At 39.1% G+C, this 17,777-nt stretch overlaps 1 pseudogene; it reads right to left on the minus strand.

The window, feature by feature from the left end:
* Window positions 1-2,276: 2,276 nt before the first annotated feature.
* LOC108979863 overlaps window positions 2,277-17,777 on the minus strand; it is a 31,939-nt pseudogene continuing 16,438 nt past the window's right edge.

The raw sequence follows: 17,777 nt of genomic DNA on the forward strand, positions 1-17,777 counted from the left end.
AATTTTTTGGCTTTCTTAGTTTGTGGTTGGGTCTTTTAGTTTTTTATACATGGATTTTGGTCTTTATGCTTATTTGTAAGTCCCAAGTGTCTGGTTGTAGCCACGGTTTTTCTCTATCAAAAGTGAGGGCTATCAATAAAATTGGGTACAGTCATCTTCTTAAAAAAAAAAAAGATTGAGATTATTTTTCTAATGAAAACAATCTGAACGTGATTTAGAACCCATTACAAGGAAATTCAAAAATTTCTTATCTAACAAGAAAGCTAGTGGAAAGCAAAAACGAGGTAAAGAATTCCCTACAAAGAAAAGTTACAAAGAAAAATGGAATGAAGAAATATTTGAAAAAAATGACAAAGTACAATTTCATAGGTTATACTACTTGTAATAGGTTAGAATTATTAGAATTATTTATATTTAGAGATAACATTTAATTTTCTATTTCAATTGAATTGAAATAGGTTTTAGGCCAAATTTGGCCCAAAAACACTTTAAAACGGTATTTTCAGCCCAAAATTGGCTAATAAAAAGTTTTTAGGGCCAATAGGCCTATTGAGGCTCACAGGTGGGAGGACGGCCCGAGCACCTATCCGCCTTATTGGTGGCTTACTAAAAAATGAGCAGTATAAAGGCTATCCCAAGCACAAGAGAATGAAATAGTTATGAATAAATTTCTAGATCATCTCTTCAGGGAAAGTTACTTAAAATCAAACTCGTTTACAATGGTGAAATTATTCACAAAGAGAAAATAAAAATGATGGTATGTGCAATGAATGGAAGAGTTCAACGAGAATGAAAATGGCACTAGTCATGGACTAAATTCATATTTTTTAGATTTTTTTTAGTGTCGAAATGAAATGTAAGAGACTAACAAATTGAAATTAACAATCAAGGAATCAAGTAAGCTAAACAATCTCAATTAATCAGAAAATTAATTAATAAAATCAAAATTAATTAAGTCCTAATTAAGCTTTAATCAATCAAATATGCAATGGAACCAAGAGATTAATAAAACTAAGCTAAAAATTAAACTAAATTAGAAAGTAATTGACAAAATACGAACTTAGAATTGAAAAGTCCCAAAATCAAGATTTTAGAGTTCATCCTTATATTCAAATCACAAATTTTCAAAATCAATCCATAGTAATTGTAATCACTGTTAAATAAAAGCTTAAAAGAGCAAGAAAAATAATGATATTAAGTAAAATAAATAGCAAATAAATTTCCCAAACTTTTAAGCCAAAAATCTAAAAAATACTCCATAAAAATTAAACTAAAATTAAATAAATAGTAGAGTGTAAAAAGAGTAAGCCAAATGGATGGAGATGGATGGCAGCAGTGGAGGAGGAAGGTTGGCTGTGGCAGTTGGACCCTTGGAGGAGCTCTTCAAATGCGTGCGGCATTTCCTAAAATATGTGTTTTTTCCCAGCCAAAAAGTTTCCTTTTTATTTGTGCTTGTTGCGTTCATTTCTAGTCTCCAAACGAAAAAAGTCCTTTCAGCGTACGTGAACAATAAACCCAAAAGCCCTCTATGTGTTTCTTCCGTCCAAAGTTCAAATACTCAGATATGTAAAAAGAAAAATGATAAACACACAACATTTTACACAATAATATTTTAAAATGAGAGATATTTTTATAAAACACCTTATAAAACTAACATCATTTTACAAAAATACTCTTATTTTATAACATGTTTTGTAAAATATATTGTAAAATTTGTTGTGTGCATGTCACTACTCATGTAAAAATGTTGGTTCTCTTTGACTTACCTTTTGGTGCCTTTTTTACTTTTCTTGCTATTTTTTTTTTTTTTTACGCCCTCCATTTCTTTTGGTGCTTTTTATTTTTCATACCTTTTCATTTCTTGAACCATAAAATCAATAGAAATTAGAAAAAAAATAAAGTAAAAAAAATAATAGAATATAAAAAATATATTGTGCATGTGGATGAATATTATCTAATTAAATCACAAGTTATAAAATTAAACATAAATTATACTATTAATTAATTTAAATCACAACTCGAATTTATTCATCTTAATTATTTATTCATCTAAACTAATAATAATATAATAAAATAAATAAATATATTGATTCTAAATATATAAAATATGTAATAATTCAGCTCAATCACATGGAATCTCCACTGGAGCACCTACCCAAGCATAACAAGGCCCGGAGGTGCCTAAATAACAGTTATCAAGATCTTTGCAATTTGAATCTTCATCAGGTGCAGTAATCTGGGACATAGGTGCAGTAATCTCGGACATAGGCACAGTATTACATAGGCACAGTAATCTCGGACATGTAACTTCGGTTTGACTCAATGGAAAGTAGTGTTTGCACATTATGGTTAATAGTATTGACCTCCCATCCACCTTCTCTGCAGCAGGTACAATAGATTTCTGGGATGGCTACCTTCCAATAATCACTATCCATTTCATCTGGCCGAAGCCTCTTGATAAACTCTTCGGGCATTTCGAAAAATTCGAGCACTTTCAACTTGGTCAGATATTCAATGCCTACTGGCACCTTCTTCAGCAATTCACAACGCAGGATAATTAGCTTTTCAACACAAGGCATTGCTCCCACCTCCACTTGCACGCATCTAAGTTCACTGAATTGCTCGAGGCCTAAAACCTTAAGCTTGTTGAACCCACCCTTCCTGAAATACAAAGTGTCGCCCTCGTAAACCAGCAATAATTCCAGGTGTACAAGATTGGGCAATTTTTGAAGGAGCATGAGTGGTTCTTCCTTCAATCTACTCCATTTCAGAAGCAATCTAACAAGGCCATGCAATGATGGTATCCATGGAGGTAATGTCTCCAAACGTCCTCTCAAATACACCCGCTGGATCAATGGAAGCGGAGAAGAAAGGTGCTGCAAATCAAGAATCTCTTCCTCCACTATTGAAGTTAGAGACAACACACGAAGGTTGGTCAGTTTTTTTAGGGATGAACATAGAGATTTCCCATCTTCTTTTCTCAGCTTTAAAATGCCTAACCTCCTTAGTTGGTACAGTTTCCCTAGCTCCACCAGTACTATAGCGCCACCACCTTGGTTTGCTTCTAGGAAACAGAGCTTCTGCAGGTATCGTAGAGCTCCTATATTTCGTTGGACCTTAAAACCATATCGAGAGTGAAAATATTCATAAGACTCAACTTTGTAATGATATACAAGGAGATGTCGAAGTCGATGGAGCTTCAAGATCTCAACAGGCAGTTCAGTGATGCGGGAATGTTTAAGATCCAAAGTGTAACGCCCCAAACCCGGGTGGCTTGGAGATTTACTACTTGTCACTCATAAACATGTCTCCCAACACATCCAAAGAAAAATTCTCCAAAAACTTTATAAATGAAATCAATCTCAAATCTTCTCAATAATCTCATTACAAACTTCACACAAACTTTAATGCAATAATAATAGATCAAAGGGGTCCATAACCTCCCGGTAATAGTAACATACCAAACTGAAAACACCATAGGTCCTGCTAAACCCAAACATTACTCGATTTACTGCTCGACCAACCCAAAACAATTCACAATTCCAAGCCAATCCCAACACAAAGTGTTTGTTAATTCACAAAAAGTGTCCGAGAACTCACAATACACCTCCAAATATTTCATTGAAGTGAAAAATAAACTGACATGAAGTGAAGTGTGTGTGTGTGCGTAAGAGACTAAGAACGAGGCTAACTTACCAACGAAAATGAATTTTTCCCGTAATGGTTTTACTAGTTACACAAGAAGCCGAGAATCGAAAGCCCAATAACTAGAAATCACAAGTCACGGAAACTCAAGAACCGACGAAATGCAAACCCAAACTCACGGCAACAACAAACTGTATAGAGGAGGAACATCAAAAATAAAAATAAAAAACAGAATCTGCACACTGCAGCAAGGGAAACCGAAAATCAAAGGAATGAAGATAGAACTCTTACCAGTCGAAAATGGAGGGATCGCTCGCTGACTTGCAGAGGAAGGACCGAAAAGCATAAAGGAGAGAAAAACAGAGGAATGCAGTAACCGAAACCAGTGCTGCGCAAGAAGGAAACCGAACTTGAGGAAACTTGGGCAGAGAATCAGAACCCACAGACTAACGCAGCAACAAGAAATAAGAAGAAACCGAAAGAAAAGAAGGCGACGTGCGCAGAGACGTGCGGGAGAAACCGAAACTGCGGAAGAGAAGGGAGAAAGAAACGGAAAACAGAGGAGATAAACATTGTAACAGCCCGCTAGAAATTCATTGGCGGAATTTCTTTTGACTTTAGGACTCTCGTGAAAACCCCATAAGTTTTTACGAATCGACCTATTGCATAGGTTTTAGTCTGTCAACATAGTCAGTGTTATCACTCACTATGCTGCTAGAAATATGAGTTTTATTTATTTGAGGTGGTTAGAAGTGTCAGAATGCATTATGGTCTACGCCATTAGACTCGGTGGATTATTTAGGATTTTATGGCACAATAGCCTATTTTCATAATTCCGGACGAAACGTCTGTTGAGAATTGTGAAATTATTTTTAGGGGCACTTCGAGGTTGAATTTCGGTATAATATTTTCACTGTAGGTTAATATGAATATTTAGGAATTTTTAGTGTTAAGTTTATGATTCACTTTTTCGAAGTGAATAGTAACCTCGGTAAGCGCACCAATTGCAGTGTTTCGAAATCACAGTGTGGAATGTCCAAATTGGATTAGAGAAGTTTTATTTGGACACTTGGCAAGATCTTAGCCACACTTAGTGAATAATATTAGACACTTGGCACCATGAGGAATGTTTGTTGGATTTGAAGGAATCAAGGTGTGAGATCATGCCACTTAAGCAAAACCTTGTTTCATCTGCTCAACCAAATTGTGCCAGACCAAAGAGGTTTTCAATCCTAGTGAAACCCTAAATGGTGGGAATCCAATTGAAAGCCCAAAAGCTTTGTTGAAATCGAAACCCTAAACGGTTTCCCCAAAACCCTAAAGTTGGCCTCTAAACCCTTTCTAATCCGATTTCTAGTATTGTGTTTAATCACTTGATTAAATCACTTCCACATGCTATTATCCTTCAAATTTGTGTTAGAACATCATTATCCAACCTTGTTAACCTTGAAAAATTGATTGGACCAAGTGATATTGGATTTGGGCTTGATAGCAACCCAAACCCTCTTTAAACCCCAAATTTTAGGCCCATTCGGTTTAGGCCCTCTAAGGCCCACGAATTTGGTCACCATAGGATTGCTTCATGGCTAAGTTTTGTACCCCCACTTGGCTGGCCAGATCTGTACAAGAAGGTCCTAGAAGGTTCTAGAAAGACAAAGCAAAAGGGCCACCTCACTCTTTCACTCTCACACTCCACCTTGAGAAAAGATCTTGGTCTGATTTTTATGAGAAGAAAAGGCCAACACTCAACCATTCATTCAGTCCTATCACTTTACATAGCTTGTGTAAGAAGCTCTTCAGTCCACTTCCCACGAAAAGCAGCTCTCCTTTACACTTTTCCTTCATAGAACACAAAAGACACTCTCGGACAGTTTTTCGTACCTCTTTTGAATGCCTGTTTCGAAGCTTTTGTAAGTGTTTCCTCGCAACGTTGCCTCATGAAAGTTGTTTCTTTTGGAGTCTAGTTTACGTGGATATCTTATTTGTTCCATTTGGAGATCATTTGATTGGTAAAAAGTTGTTTAGACCCCAGAAAGGTTATTCTGGGCGATAAACTGGAGAGTGTGTTATATTTTGGAGTTTTTGACCAAGCTAATGAATAGATCTTGGTCCGAAATTTTTATGGAGTACTGTTAACATGTGTATATGATTATTGGTTGAGGATTTGTTGCATGATTAAAAGTTTTGGTGAAATATTTTCTTAGGTCTAGAAACTTAGAAACTGGAAGAGGAAAAACAGTTTCTGTTTTGAGAAAGTTTAAATCTTTTATGGTTTAATCTTATTCCAATGGCTTTGATATTTTTATTGGAAGATCCTAAGCATCTTATATACATGTTAGAATGTTATTTTGAAGATATTTGAAGTTAGTTTCGAACATATGAAATTTTATGCAAGGAGATATTCGGTTAGGCCAAAGTGATGATGTTCTTGGCTAAATTTATGTTTTGGTTGATGTTTACCCATGTGATCTTGAGTTTGAAGCTTGGATCTGTTTTAGGACACCTTTTTGAATCATGTGATGTTTTGGTTTGAAGATCACTTCTTTATAAGTCATGGATCAAGAGGTTGATCAAAACAAGTTAGAAACAAAATTCTGTTTTGAACTTAGAAGAGAAACCAAAAAGTTCAAGTATGGTTTTAGTGATTTTGATGACTTTTGTTCATGATTCAAAACATGATTGTTCTTAAGAATACGTTATGAGTGTGGTAGAAGAAAAATTTTGGTTTAATCATGACTTTCGAGATTTGAAAGAATTACAACAAAAAGCAAAGGAAATAGCCTTGTAAGCTTCGGCCATATAGAGTTTTGATGGTTGTGTTAAGTTTTAAATTTTTCTGAATTGATTTTTGAGCTTAGGACAAAATTTACATAAGGTATGTAAATTTTGGTGATTTATGGAGTTAGGATGCAAAATCCTTATGTTAGGGGTAAAATGGTCATTTTCCCACATGTAGAGGGTAAAATGGTAATTTTACTCTAAGTTGATATTTTTTCCATATTCCTAATTGTCAGTGATTAAGTTCTAATTTTTAGAAATCACTACTTTCAGTTTCCCGTGATCGCACTTGAGTTTTGTCTCGAAGCGCGAAGATCGAGGTAAGTTAGCTTTTAACTTACTATCAATTTAATGTGTATGTGTGATAAGTAAGGGAACTAAATTGTATGTATGCATGTTATCATATGTGCCATGCCAAGTCATTTCATATTTATCTGTTACACAGAATTTATTCTGTCATGAATTATTCATCTGTTACACAAGATATTCTGTCACGTATTGCTATACATGCTATACATTGCAAGTATGTCATGTTAAGTTAAGTATGCCATCTGTTACATGTATTTCTTGTCATGTAATATTCATTGTCACATGTTACGCCATGTTAAGAAATGTTGTCTGTTATATGGTATGCCATGTTACGAAATGTTGCATGTTACATGTATGACATGTTATGAAATGTTCTCTGTTACATTTATGTCTCGAAGTATGTCATGTCTGTCGTCCTACGTTCATGTCACGTTATGTTACGTCAAGATTTCTGTCTTTTATGTCACGTTCATGTTACGTCACGTTACGAAATGTCATGTCTGCCAGTTAAGTCATTCATGTCAATCACGACCCTAAGCGCTAGGATGGGGTAATATCCTAGTGGAACTCCTTTGTTCACGCTGGAGTGTCTAAATAGGTGTGAAATTCCTGGGTTGACGAAGTACAGTCAACAGGTTGCGAATGGGGCCTAATTAGCTGGTCACCGGAGCGCGCCAGGCACTAACGCCGATGGTGCCACACATTATGTTACGTGTGTCCACAGCAAGTGTGGCACAAACAGATAAGTCATGGGGCCACAACAACTGTGGAGCATGAAGTATGGGGCCACAACAACTGTGGAGCATACACTACGTGAGACACAGCAATTGTGACACGTAGAATACGTGGGGCCACAACAACTGTGGAGTACGTATTAACGCACTCACAGCTGGTATAGAAACCTGTGATGTGATGCGGTAATCGGCAGGGACACACGGCTCAAGGGGACCTGTGTAGCACCCATATGGTCATGTTAATGATTAAGACTATTGAATAAGATTCCAAGTTCAAGTCATGTTTCACGTTATGTTACGTTCAAGTTTACGTTCATGCAATCATGGTAATCCCATGAGACAAGAATATGTTTCAAGTTCATGTTATGTTATGTTCACGTTCACGTTATGTTCCAAGTTCATGTTATGTTATGTTCACGTTTACGTTATGTTCCAAGTTCACATTTATGTTATGTCATGCTCAAGTTCAAGTTCAAATTATGCATGTTCACGTTCATGCTATGTTTCAAGTCCATGTTATGTTCCAAGCTCACATTCATGTTATGTTTCAAGTCACGTTCATGCTAAGCTTCAGTTTCAGTTTAAGTTATGCCAGTTATGTTATGTTGTATGTCAAGTTATGCTATGATTACTTATGATTTGATTATGCATTCATGCTTTTACTGCCATGCATGCATCATTAACCTGTGTGGAAGTTTCCTGTTAACTTGCTGAGATTTGTAATCAAATCTCACTGTGGTAGTCCCAACTACCATTCCCCCGAATGGTAGATCTTTTACAGGATCTGAAGGAGAATCGGGAATCGACCAACTGGAAACGGTCACCTAAGCGACGATGCGATGTAGGTGTTCGTACAGTAGTTACCTCAGATTACTACTTGTATTTGTGGAGTTCAATCTCCATCACTCTTTTGATCACAACCATTTCGGACTAGTGTTGTGATATCAGTTTTTGAGTATGTCATTATGTATGAAGAATGTTTTAAGTATTTGGGATATTTCAGTTTGGTGCATAGTATTGCTGAAGAAAAAAAAAAAAATTATCCGCTGCGAATATTGCATAATGCTAGATGCATGTTAGGAATATTGCATCTTATATGTCATGAACGGGGGCAGGTAACCTTGTGTTGCATGTCTCGACGCTTCAAATGTCCGTCCGATCCCAAGCGGAATTTGGGGGCGTCACAAACATACCTCCCAAAACGACGCCGCTCGGTGGTCTCACTAGACATTAAAATGGCTGGGCCATTTACACGCACTGATCCGGGCCACTGATGAAGAAACTGGGCCTTACATCCTCCTCCCCTTACAAGAATTCCGTCCTCGGAATTCGCTACAAGCTATAATAATTCTCTTCGAACAAGTGAGGATACTTGACTCGCATATCTTCCTCGAATTCCCATGATGCTTCATTGATAGCATGATTATTCCACAATACTTTAACCAAAGAAATAGTTCGATTCCGCAACACTTGCTCTTTCCTGTCCAGAATCCGCAATGGTTCCTCAGTGTAGGTCAGGTCCTCTTGAATCTGCAAGGGTTCATGATCTATGATGTGAGTGGGGTCATGTATATACTTCCTCAACATGGATACATGGAACACATTATGCACTCCCGAGAACGCCGGTGGTAGAGCCACCCTGTACGCCACCGGTCCAATCCGATCAAAAATCTCAAACGGCCCAATGTATCTAGGACTCAACTTACCTTTCTTTCCGAATCTCATAACTCCTTTCATTGGTGAAATTCTCACGAATACCTTATCTCCCATCGCAAACTCTAACTGACGGCGGCGTTTATCTGCATAGCTCTTCTGTCGGCTTTGAGCTGCTTTCATTCTAGCCCGAATGATATCTATCTTTTCTGTGGTCTGCTGAATAATCTCTGGCCCTAGAAGTTTTCTTTCACCTACTTCATCCCAATACAAAGGAGACCTACATCTCCTGCCATACAAAACCTCATAAGGTGCCATCCCAATGCTAGCCTGGAAGCTATTGTTATATGCAAACTCAACCAATGGTAAATATTGCATCCAAGATCCCTTGAAGTCCATCAAGCAAGCCCTCAACATGTCTTCTAAAATCTGAATAGTTCTTTCTGATTGTCCATCTGTCTGAGGGTGAAAAGCAGTACTGAAACTTAACTGAGTACCCATTGCCTCTTGTAAGCTTCGCCAGAACTTAGAGGTAAAACGAGGATCTCTATCCGACACAATGGATACCGGCACTCCATGCAACCTCACTATCTCCCGCACATACAGTTCAACTAGCTTCTCTAGTTTATAAGAAACTTTAATGGGCACAAAATGGGCGGTCTTCGTTAAGCGATCCACAATCACCCATATAGCATCTTGCCCGCTTACGGTCCTTGGTAGACCTGTCACGAAATCCATGGAGATATGTTCCCATTTCCACTCTGGAATCTGAAGTGGCTGTAATAATCCTGCAGGTCTCTGGTGTTCCGCCTTCACTTGTTGGCAAGTCAGGCATTGTTCTACAAATTTAGCAATTTCTCTTTTCATGCCATTCCACCAAAAGGACTCTCTCAAATCCCGATACATCTTGGCACTCCCTAGGTGAACAGTGTACAAAGAACGGTGTGCCTCTTCAAGAATTAACCTTTTTAGTTCATCATCAGCAGGTATGCATACTCTACCCCTAAACCTCAAAACTCCATCCTTGGAAATACAAAAATCAGTTTTGTCCCCATTTCCGATCCCTTTCATTAACTTCACCAACCCTGAGTCCACTTTCTGAGCAGCTTTGATTCTATCTATCAAATCAGGTTGAACCACTAAACTGGCCATGAAAGCATTTGTATCACTAGCAATGACTTCGATACCGGCTCTTTCTAAATCCATTAGCAACCTATGCTGAGTGGTAATAGCTGCAACTGTCGATCCCACTGACTTCCTACTTAGAGCGTCGGCTACAACATTAGCTTTGCCTGGGTGATAATTAATGGTGCAATCATAATCCTTGATCAACTCAAGCCACCTCCTTTGCCTCATGTTTAATTCTTTTTGGGTAAAGAAATACTTCAAACTCTTGTGATCCGTATAAATTTCACACTTTTCCCCATACAAGTAATGTCTCCAAAGCTTAAGTGCAAAAATAACTGCCGCGAGTTCTAGATCATGAGTGGGATAATTCTGTTCATACACTTTCAATTGGCGTGAAGCATAAGCTATAACCTTCCCATGTTGCATCAGTACACACCCCAAACCAAGCCTAGAAGCATCGCTATAAACAACAAATCCGCCTCTAGCTGTGGGAACTGTTAACACTGGAGCTGTCACTAATCTCTGTTTCAACTCTTGGAAGCTTTCTTCACACTTTGCTGTCCATTCAAACTTATTATTTTTCCTGGTGAGTGCAGTGAGAGGAACTGCTATCTTGGAAAACCCATCAATGAATCGACGGTAATACCCCGCCAATCCCAAGAAGCTTCTAACCTCATGAACATTCTTCGGTGCCGACCAATTAACCACTGCTTCCACTTTTCCTGGGTCTACTGAAATACCATCCTTCGAAACTACATGCCCCAGAAACGTGATTGAATCAAGCCAAAATTCACACTTCTTCAACTTAGCAAACAGCTGCTTGTCTCTGAGTGTCCCAAGTACCAACTTCAAATGTTCTTCATGCTCGGTCTCGCTTTTGGAGTAAATCAGTATATCATCAATAAAGACAACCACAAACTTATCCAAAAACTCATGGAACACCCTGTTCATCAAGTCCATAAATACTGCTGGGGCGTTAGTCAAGCCAAAAGGCATGACCAAAAACTCATAATGGCCATAACGGGTCCTGAACGCCGTCTTAGCCACGTCTTCAGCTCTGATCTTCAACTGGTGGTAACCCGATCGAAGATCAATCTTCGAAAATACTTGAGCACCCTGAAGCTGATCAAACAAATCTTCTATACGGGGTAGCGGGTACTTATTCTTTATGGTCACCCGATTAAGTTCCCTATAATCGATACGCATTCTCATCGATCCATCCTTCTTCTTCACAAAAAGAACTGGAGCTCCCCAAGGTGAAACACTGGGTCTGATGAAACCCTTGTCTAACAAATCTTGCAACTGCTCTTTGAGTTCCGCTAATTCAGACGGTGCCATGCGATAAGGTGCTTTCGAAAGAGGTGCCGTGCCTGGAATTAACTCAATAGAAAACTCTACCTCCCGCTCGGGTGGAAGTCCCGATAAGTCTTCAGGGAAGACCTCTGGATAATCTCTCACAATAGGTATCTGTTCCAACTTCAACTCTTCTGTTGGTGCTTCAACCACACAGGCTAAGAATCCCTGACAACCATCACGCAACAGTTTTCCTACCTGAATGGCAGAAATGATGGGTGGAGCCAACCTCACTTTCGACCCTGTGAACCGAAATTCACATTCATTAGGGGGCCTGAACACCACTTCCTTTTTAGCACAATCAATACTGGCGTGGTAGGAAGCCAGCCAATCCATACCCAAAATCACATCAAACCCAACCATGTGGAAAACTATTAAATCTGCTGGCATCAGTCTTCCCTCTATAGAAAGAGGGCATCCAGGTAACATCTCACTACAGACTACAGAATTCCCTGTTGGGGTCGCAACCACTAACTTGTTCCTCAACCTTTCAGCATCTAAAGTGCAAAATTTAGAGTACACCGTGGAAACAAAAGAATGTGTCGCTCCCGAGTCAAATAACACAATAGCATTATTAGAAAACAAAGAAAGAGTACCTGTGATCACATGCAAACTCATCCATGAACCAAGAATATTCAAAGTCTTAACCAGAACCAATCAAAGAAAAAGAAAATAATAGAAATTATAAATCCTTAAAGCAAAACAAAAGAGTCGTACCAGTGATCACGTCATTCCTACCCTCAACCTCTCCAGGTGTCAGTGCAAAAACTCGAGCAGGCGCAGTAGGACGTTGATTGCTGCCCCGGGCTGATACTTCATTCCTCTGAGGTGGCGGTATGAACGTCTGGTTGCTCCTATTTTGCATTGGGCAATCCCTGATGTAGTGTCCTGATTTGCCACAACGAACACAATCCCGCCCCTTTTCTACACTCTCCGGAGTGCACTTGATTGCATGTCCTACACTGGTAGGGCTGCTGATTACTCGGAACCGGCCTTTTTCCTGAACTACTACCTTCACTCCTCCTTTTCCATGGTCCCTGGTCCATGCCAGACTGGTACCCAGTAGGAGTAGTCCTCTTCCTCTGCTCATGCAACGCAGCACTTCTTTGAAGGGTTCTTTCAAAAACTGTTGCTTTATTCACCAACTCTGAGAAGTTCCGAATCTGGAAACCCACCACACGCACATACAGTTTCTCATTCAGTCCTTGCTCAAATTTGCGTGCCTTCTTTTCCTCATCGGGAATCAAATAAGTGGCAAAACGGGATAACTCAGTAAACCTAGCAGCATACTGATGTACCGTCATAGTTCCCTGAACCAAGGTGGCAAATTCCATAGCCTTGTCCTCACGAAATGAGCTAGGGAAGAAGCACTCCAGAAAGATCTGCTTGAAGTGCAGCCAACTGATTATCTCTGTCCCCTCTGCTTCTCTGATGGTCCTTTCAGAGATCCACCACCTCTTCGCTTCCCCAGTAAGCTTGAATGTGGCGTATGCCACATTTTGCTCCTCAGTACAGGTTAGGACTCGCAAAATCTCCTCAATGTCCTGAATCCAATCCTCTGCCAAAGTTGGATCGCCTCTCCCATCAAATAAAGGTGGGTGCATTCGATTGAATTGCTCAACAGTACAACCCCCTTCATTGAAATTACGCTGGCGACCCGCGGGATTCTGCACAAGGTCATCAATTAATTGATGTGCAGCTGCTCGTAAAACGTCGGAAGCACTCGGGTTTGCTTCCCTTTCGTTCTCGTTCACATTCAGATCCGACATGCTTCGTTCTCTACGACGAGGTGGCATCCTGACAAAATAACTTGAATTTTTAATCAACGCTTCAAAATAGAGTTTATAAGAACATAGAAAATTTAGTGGTATTTGTAAAAACAAAACGTATATATTATAATTCAAAACTATAAGAATACTCATAACGGAGAATAGAAAAGTACATATAACCGTAGTAATAGTCAATTTCAAAAAAACTAATACTTAAACCCATATAACTACTTAAGAAGGCTCCGTTATTAAACTAAACCTTAATCAACATGAACTTAGTTCATAGACCTCTGAAATACCACACCTCATGGCTATTCCTAAAGCCTGCGAATTCTAAGACTTTCCACATCAACAATATTCAATCCTATAGTTCGCTTTACTATCATAATTAATCTGACAATGACTTCTTAATCACTATCTATACTCTAAAATCTTTACCTCCTATGAACTCACAGAAATCTAAACCTCCAAGGTTTATAGTATGCAGAATTCAAACCTGTCTCTGATACCAAATGTAACGCCCCAAACCCGGGTGGCTTGGAGATTTACTACTTGTCACTCATAAACATGTCTCCCAACACATCCAAAGAAAAATTCTCCAAAAACTTTATAAATGAAATCAATCTCAAATCTTCTCAATAATCTCATTACAAACTTCACACAAACTTTAATGCAATAATAATAGATCAAAGGGGTCCATAACCTCCCGGTAATAGTAACATACCAAACTGAAAACACCATAGGTCCTACTAAACCCAAACATTACTCGATTTACTGCTCGACCAACCCAAAACAATTCACAATTCCAAGCCAATCCCAACACAAAGTGTTTGTTAATTCACAAAAAGTGTCCGAGAACTCACAATACACCTCCAAATATTTCATTGAAGTGAAAAATAAACTGATATGAAGTGAAGTGTGTGTGTGTGCGTAAGAGACTAAGAACGAGGCTAACTTACCAACGAAAATGAATTTCTCCCGTAATGGTTTTACTAGTTACACAAGAAGCCGAGAATCGAAAGCCCAATAACTAGAAATCACAAGTCACGGAAACTCAAGAACCGACGAAATGCAAACCCAAACTCACGGCAACAACAAACTGTATAGAGGAGGAACATCAAAAATAAAAATAAAAAACAGAATCTGCACACTGCAGCAAGGGAAACCGAAAATCAAAGGAATGAAGATGGAACTCTTACCAGTCGAAAATGGAGGGATCGCTCGCTGACTTGCAGAGGAAGGACCGAAAAGCATAAAGGAGAGAAAAACAGAGGAATGCAGTAACCGAAACCAGTGCTGCGCAAGAAGGAAACCGAACTTGAGGAAACTTGGCAGAGAATCGGAACCCACAGACTAACGCAGCAACAAGAAATAAGAAGAAACCGAAAGAAAAGAAGGCGACGTGCGCGAGAGACGTGCGGGAGAAACCGAAACTGCGGAAGAGAAGGGAGAAAGAAACGGAAAACAGAAGAGATAAACATACCTCCCAAAACGACGCCGCTCGGTGGTCTCACTAGACATTAAAATGGCTGGGCCATTTACACGCACTGATCCGAGCCACTGATGAAGAAACTGGGCCTTACACAAAGTCTCTAGGTACTGAAGCTTCCCTATAATTCTTGGGATGGTTGTAACCTTGGTGCCCTTCAAGCTTAGATATTTCAAGTAAATCAGGTTGTCAACATCAATCAGAAACCTTTTTAAACGTGACTTTTGCAGATCTAAAACATTTAGCTGCCTAAAACCACCAGGAAGCATGTTTTGTATGTCCAGATTTTCTACCATCCGAAACACGAACAAAGAACGGAGTTGATAAACAGACCTGTTTTCTTGTACGTTTGGCAGTGTGTTATGTATAGACAGGCGTCGAACCTTATCCGGCCACATCAAGTTCTGATCTTTAGCAACGAAGGTGAAGTTCTAATCTCTAGACTTTGACACAATTATCTCCCGCAGCTCGTCATGGACGCGATACTTTTTGACCCTTCCATCACTGGTTATGGATGCCACTTGCAATAGACCTCTATTCAAGAGTTCGTTGAGGTAGTCAGCTGCAACTTCTTCCAGTGTTTTCCCTTCTTTGGCTTCTATTAATCCCTCCGCTATCCATAATCGAATCAGCCTCTCATTTGCTCAATCAAATAGTCCTCTGGGAAGATACTCAAGTATAAGAAACAATCTTTTAGGTAGCAAGGCAAGTCATTGAAACTTAGCGAAAGTATTTTTTTCAGATCCTGCAGTTTGTCATTGCTATAAAGCTCATCCCCAAGACTTTGGCCAACCATATCCCACTCATCAATCCTACGCGTGTCTTTCGATTCCAAAACGCCACTGATTGCTACAATTGCAAGGGGCAGTCCCTCACACTTTCTTAAAGTATATTGACAGCTATCCTTCAAATAAGTAGGGCATGCATTCCCTTGAAAGGTTTTCTTATATATTGACAACAATCCTTCAAATAAGTAGGGCATGCATTCCCTTGAAAGGTTTTCTTACAGAAAAGAGCCCAAGATTCCACTGGGTACAAGGGCTTCAAGTTGTAAACCCTACCTACAGATTCCACACCAGAAGAGGTACTGGAGGCTACACCAGCATTACGTGTAGTGAGGATTACTCGGCTGCCACAGTTGTTGTTAGGCAAGGCATATTTGAGAACATCCCATTCATTCAAGTGCCATATGATAAAGTGTCAAAAATCACATGATTAAGCGGCCAAAGTGAATGATTTGTTTAATTAAAATATGAATGAAGCACTTAGTTCTTGACTCAATATTAAATTTTGATATTTTGCACTTGAAAAGAGTTGTATTGCAATTAGTTCACACCAAAATTAATATTCTAAAAGTTTACTCTTCATATTTTATTTATATTGCAGGGCATTATAAAAAATATGTTGAAACACGTGGGTATTCTTGGAATTACCCAACTGACACGACAACTCCAAAGAAAAGCTCTAGAAACTCACGTAGAACACTAGTGGCTTCAAACCATGGCAGGAAACGCTGGGCTGGGAAGAACTTGCTGCAGGACCTTCAGGACGCAAAACGCAGACCAGGGAGACGTGCAACGCTGCGTGGCTTCGATGCTGTGTAGAGTGATGGCAAGAATCCGCATCCTGCAAGAACCTGGGTTGGATCGAGCAGCTCACACGGGCAAACCCACTCACGCCAAGCGCTGGGCTGGAGAGGAATTGGTGCTGGGCTGAAGATGAAATGCGCAGAAGGAACCTGGGCTCAAGAGACGAACTGCAAGAGCTGGAGACGAGCGCACTGCAGAAGGGAAACGCAGATGCACTCACGCGGGCAGACCAGGAGATGAAATGCGGAAGCTGGGCTAGCTCAAAACGCACGAAATGGAGACGTGAAACGCGGGACTGGCTCGAAACACATGAAAAGGCCACAGACTCACGCACCCTGAAACGCAGAACGAGGCTTAGGCTCAAAACGCAAAAAGGGGCTGGGCAAAATGCAGAGAGGGCCAGAGAGTATAAAAAGGAATTTTTTGGCCGTGCGCTGTCTCTCTTGTTTTTCCGGATTTATTTCTTCGTCTGTTTATTTTCTTCTTCATTTTTGGCTTCAGCAGATTTTGAGACTACAATATTTTTATTCTGCAATTTTCGTTTAGAGCAATAGTTAAAGATATTTGAATTTAATCTTTTTAGACATTTTGTTAATCTAGAGATGATAGGCTAGATTTTTAACTTGGGATTCAATGAGTAGCCCATATGTAACGCTCCATCCCCGAGGGTCTGGAGAGTTAACTCATATAACCTGATAATCAACTCTAACAAGGCTAGAATACTTCCAAATTCAAGAATATATATTTTTCCAAACCTCAAATCAAACGTAAATATTTCAATTAAATAAACCATATAAACTCATCTATCCAAGTTTCAATCCAACATCCCAAATAAAAATTCAACTCTTGTTCATGTCTCAAATAACAAACTAGAAATAATGAAACATTAACATAAGTCTCCATAAACCGTCTAAATCCATTGAAGCAAACTTAAGAAATATAAATAACTTCCAACATCAACACTAATACCACGAGATACCCAACAACCATTCACTGCTAATCTTCTCCATAAACTCTAATACTGGTCCTCAGCTGAACTATCAATGTCATCTGAAATATTATGAAGATTAAAGATGTGAGTTATCAACAACTCAGCAAGCAGAGAGCATATACTAGCATGTAAACATGAGTATTTATAAAATTCGGTATGCAGAACAAGACATTTACTTTCAGAATGCAAAAACAACAAATTTGTTACAAAACATTAGAGCGAAATTTTCAAAAAAACAACTTGTTCCCAAAAAGAAAATCCATTGGCATTTCCAAACTGAAACATTATAATCATATCATCTCTTAGTATCACATCGGGACAAATACCATGTTTAACCCC

This window comes from Juglans regia, chromosome 7 (genome assembly GCF_001411555.2).
Source record: "Juglans regia cultivar Chandler chromosome 7, Walnut 2.0, whole genome shotgun sequence".
NCBI classification, from domain to species: Eukaryota; Viridiplantae; Streptophyta; class Magnoliopsida; order Fagales; family Juglandaceae; genus Juglans; species Juglans regia.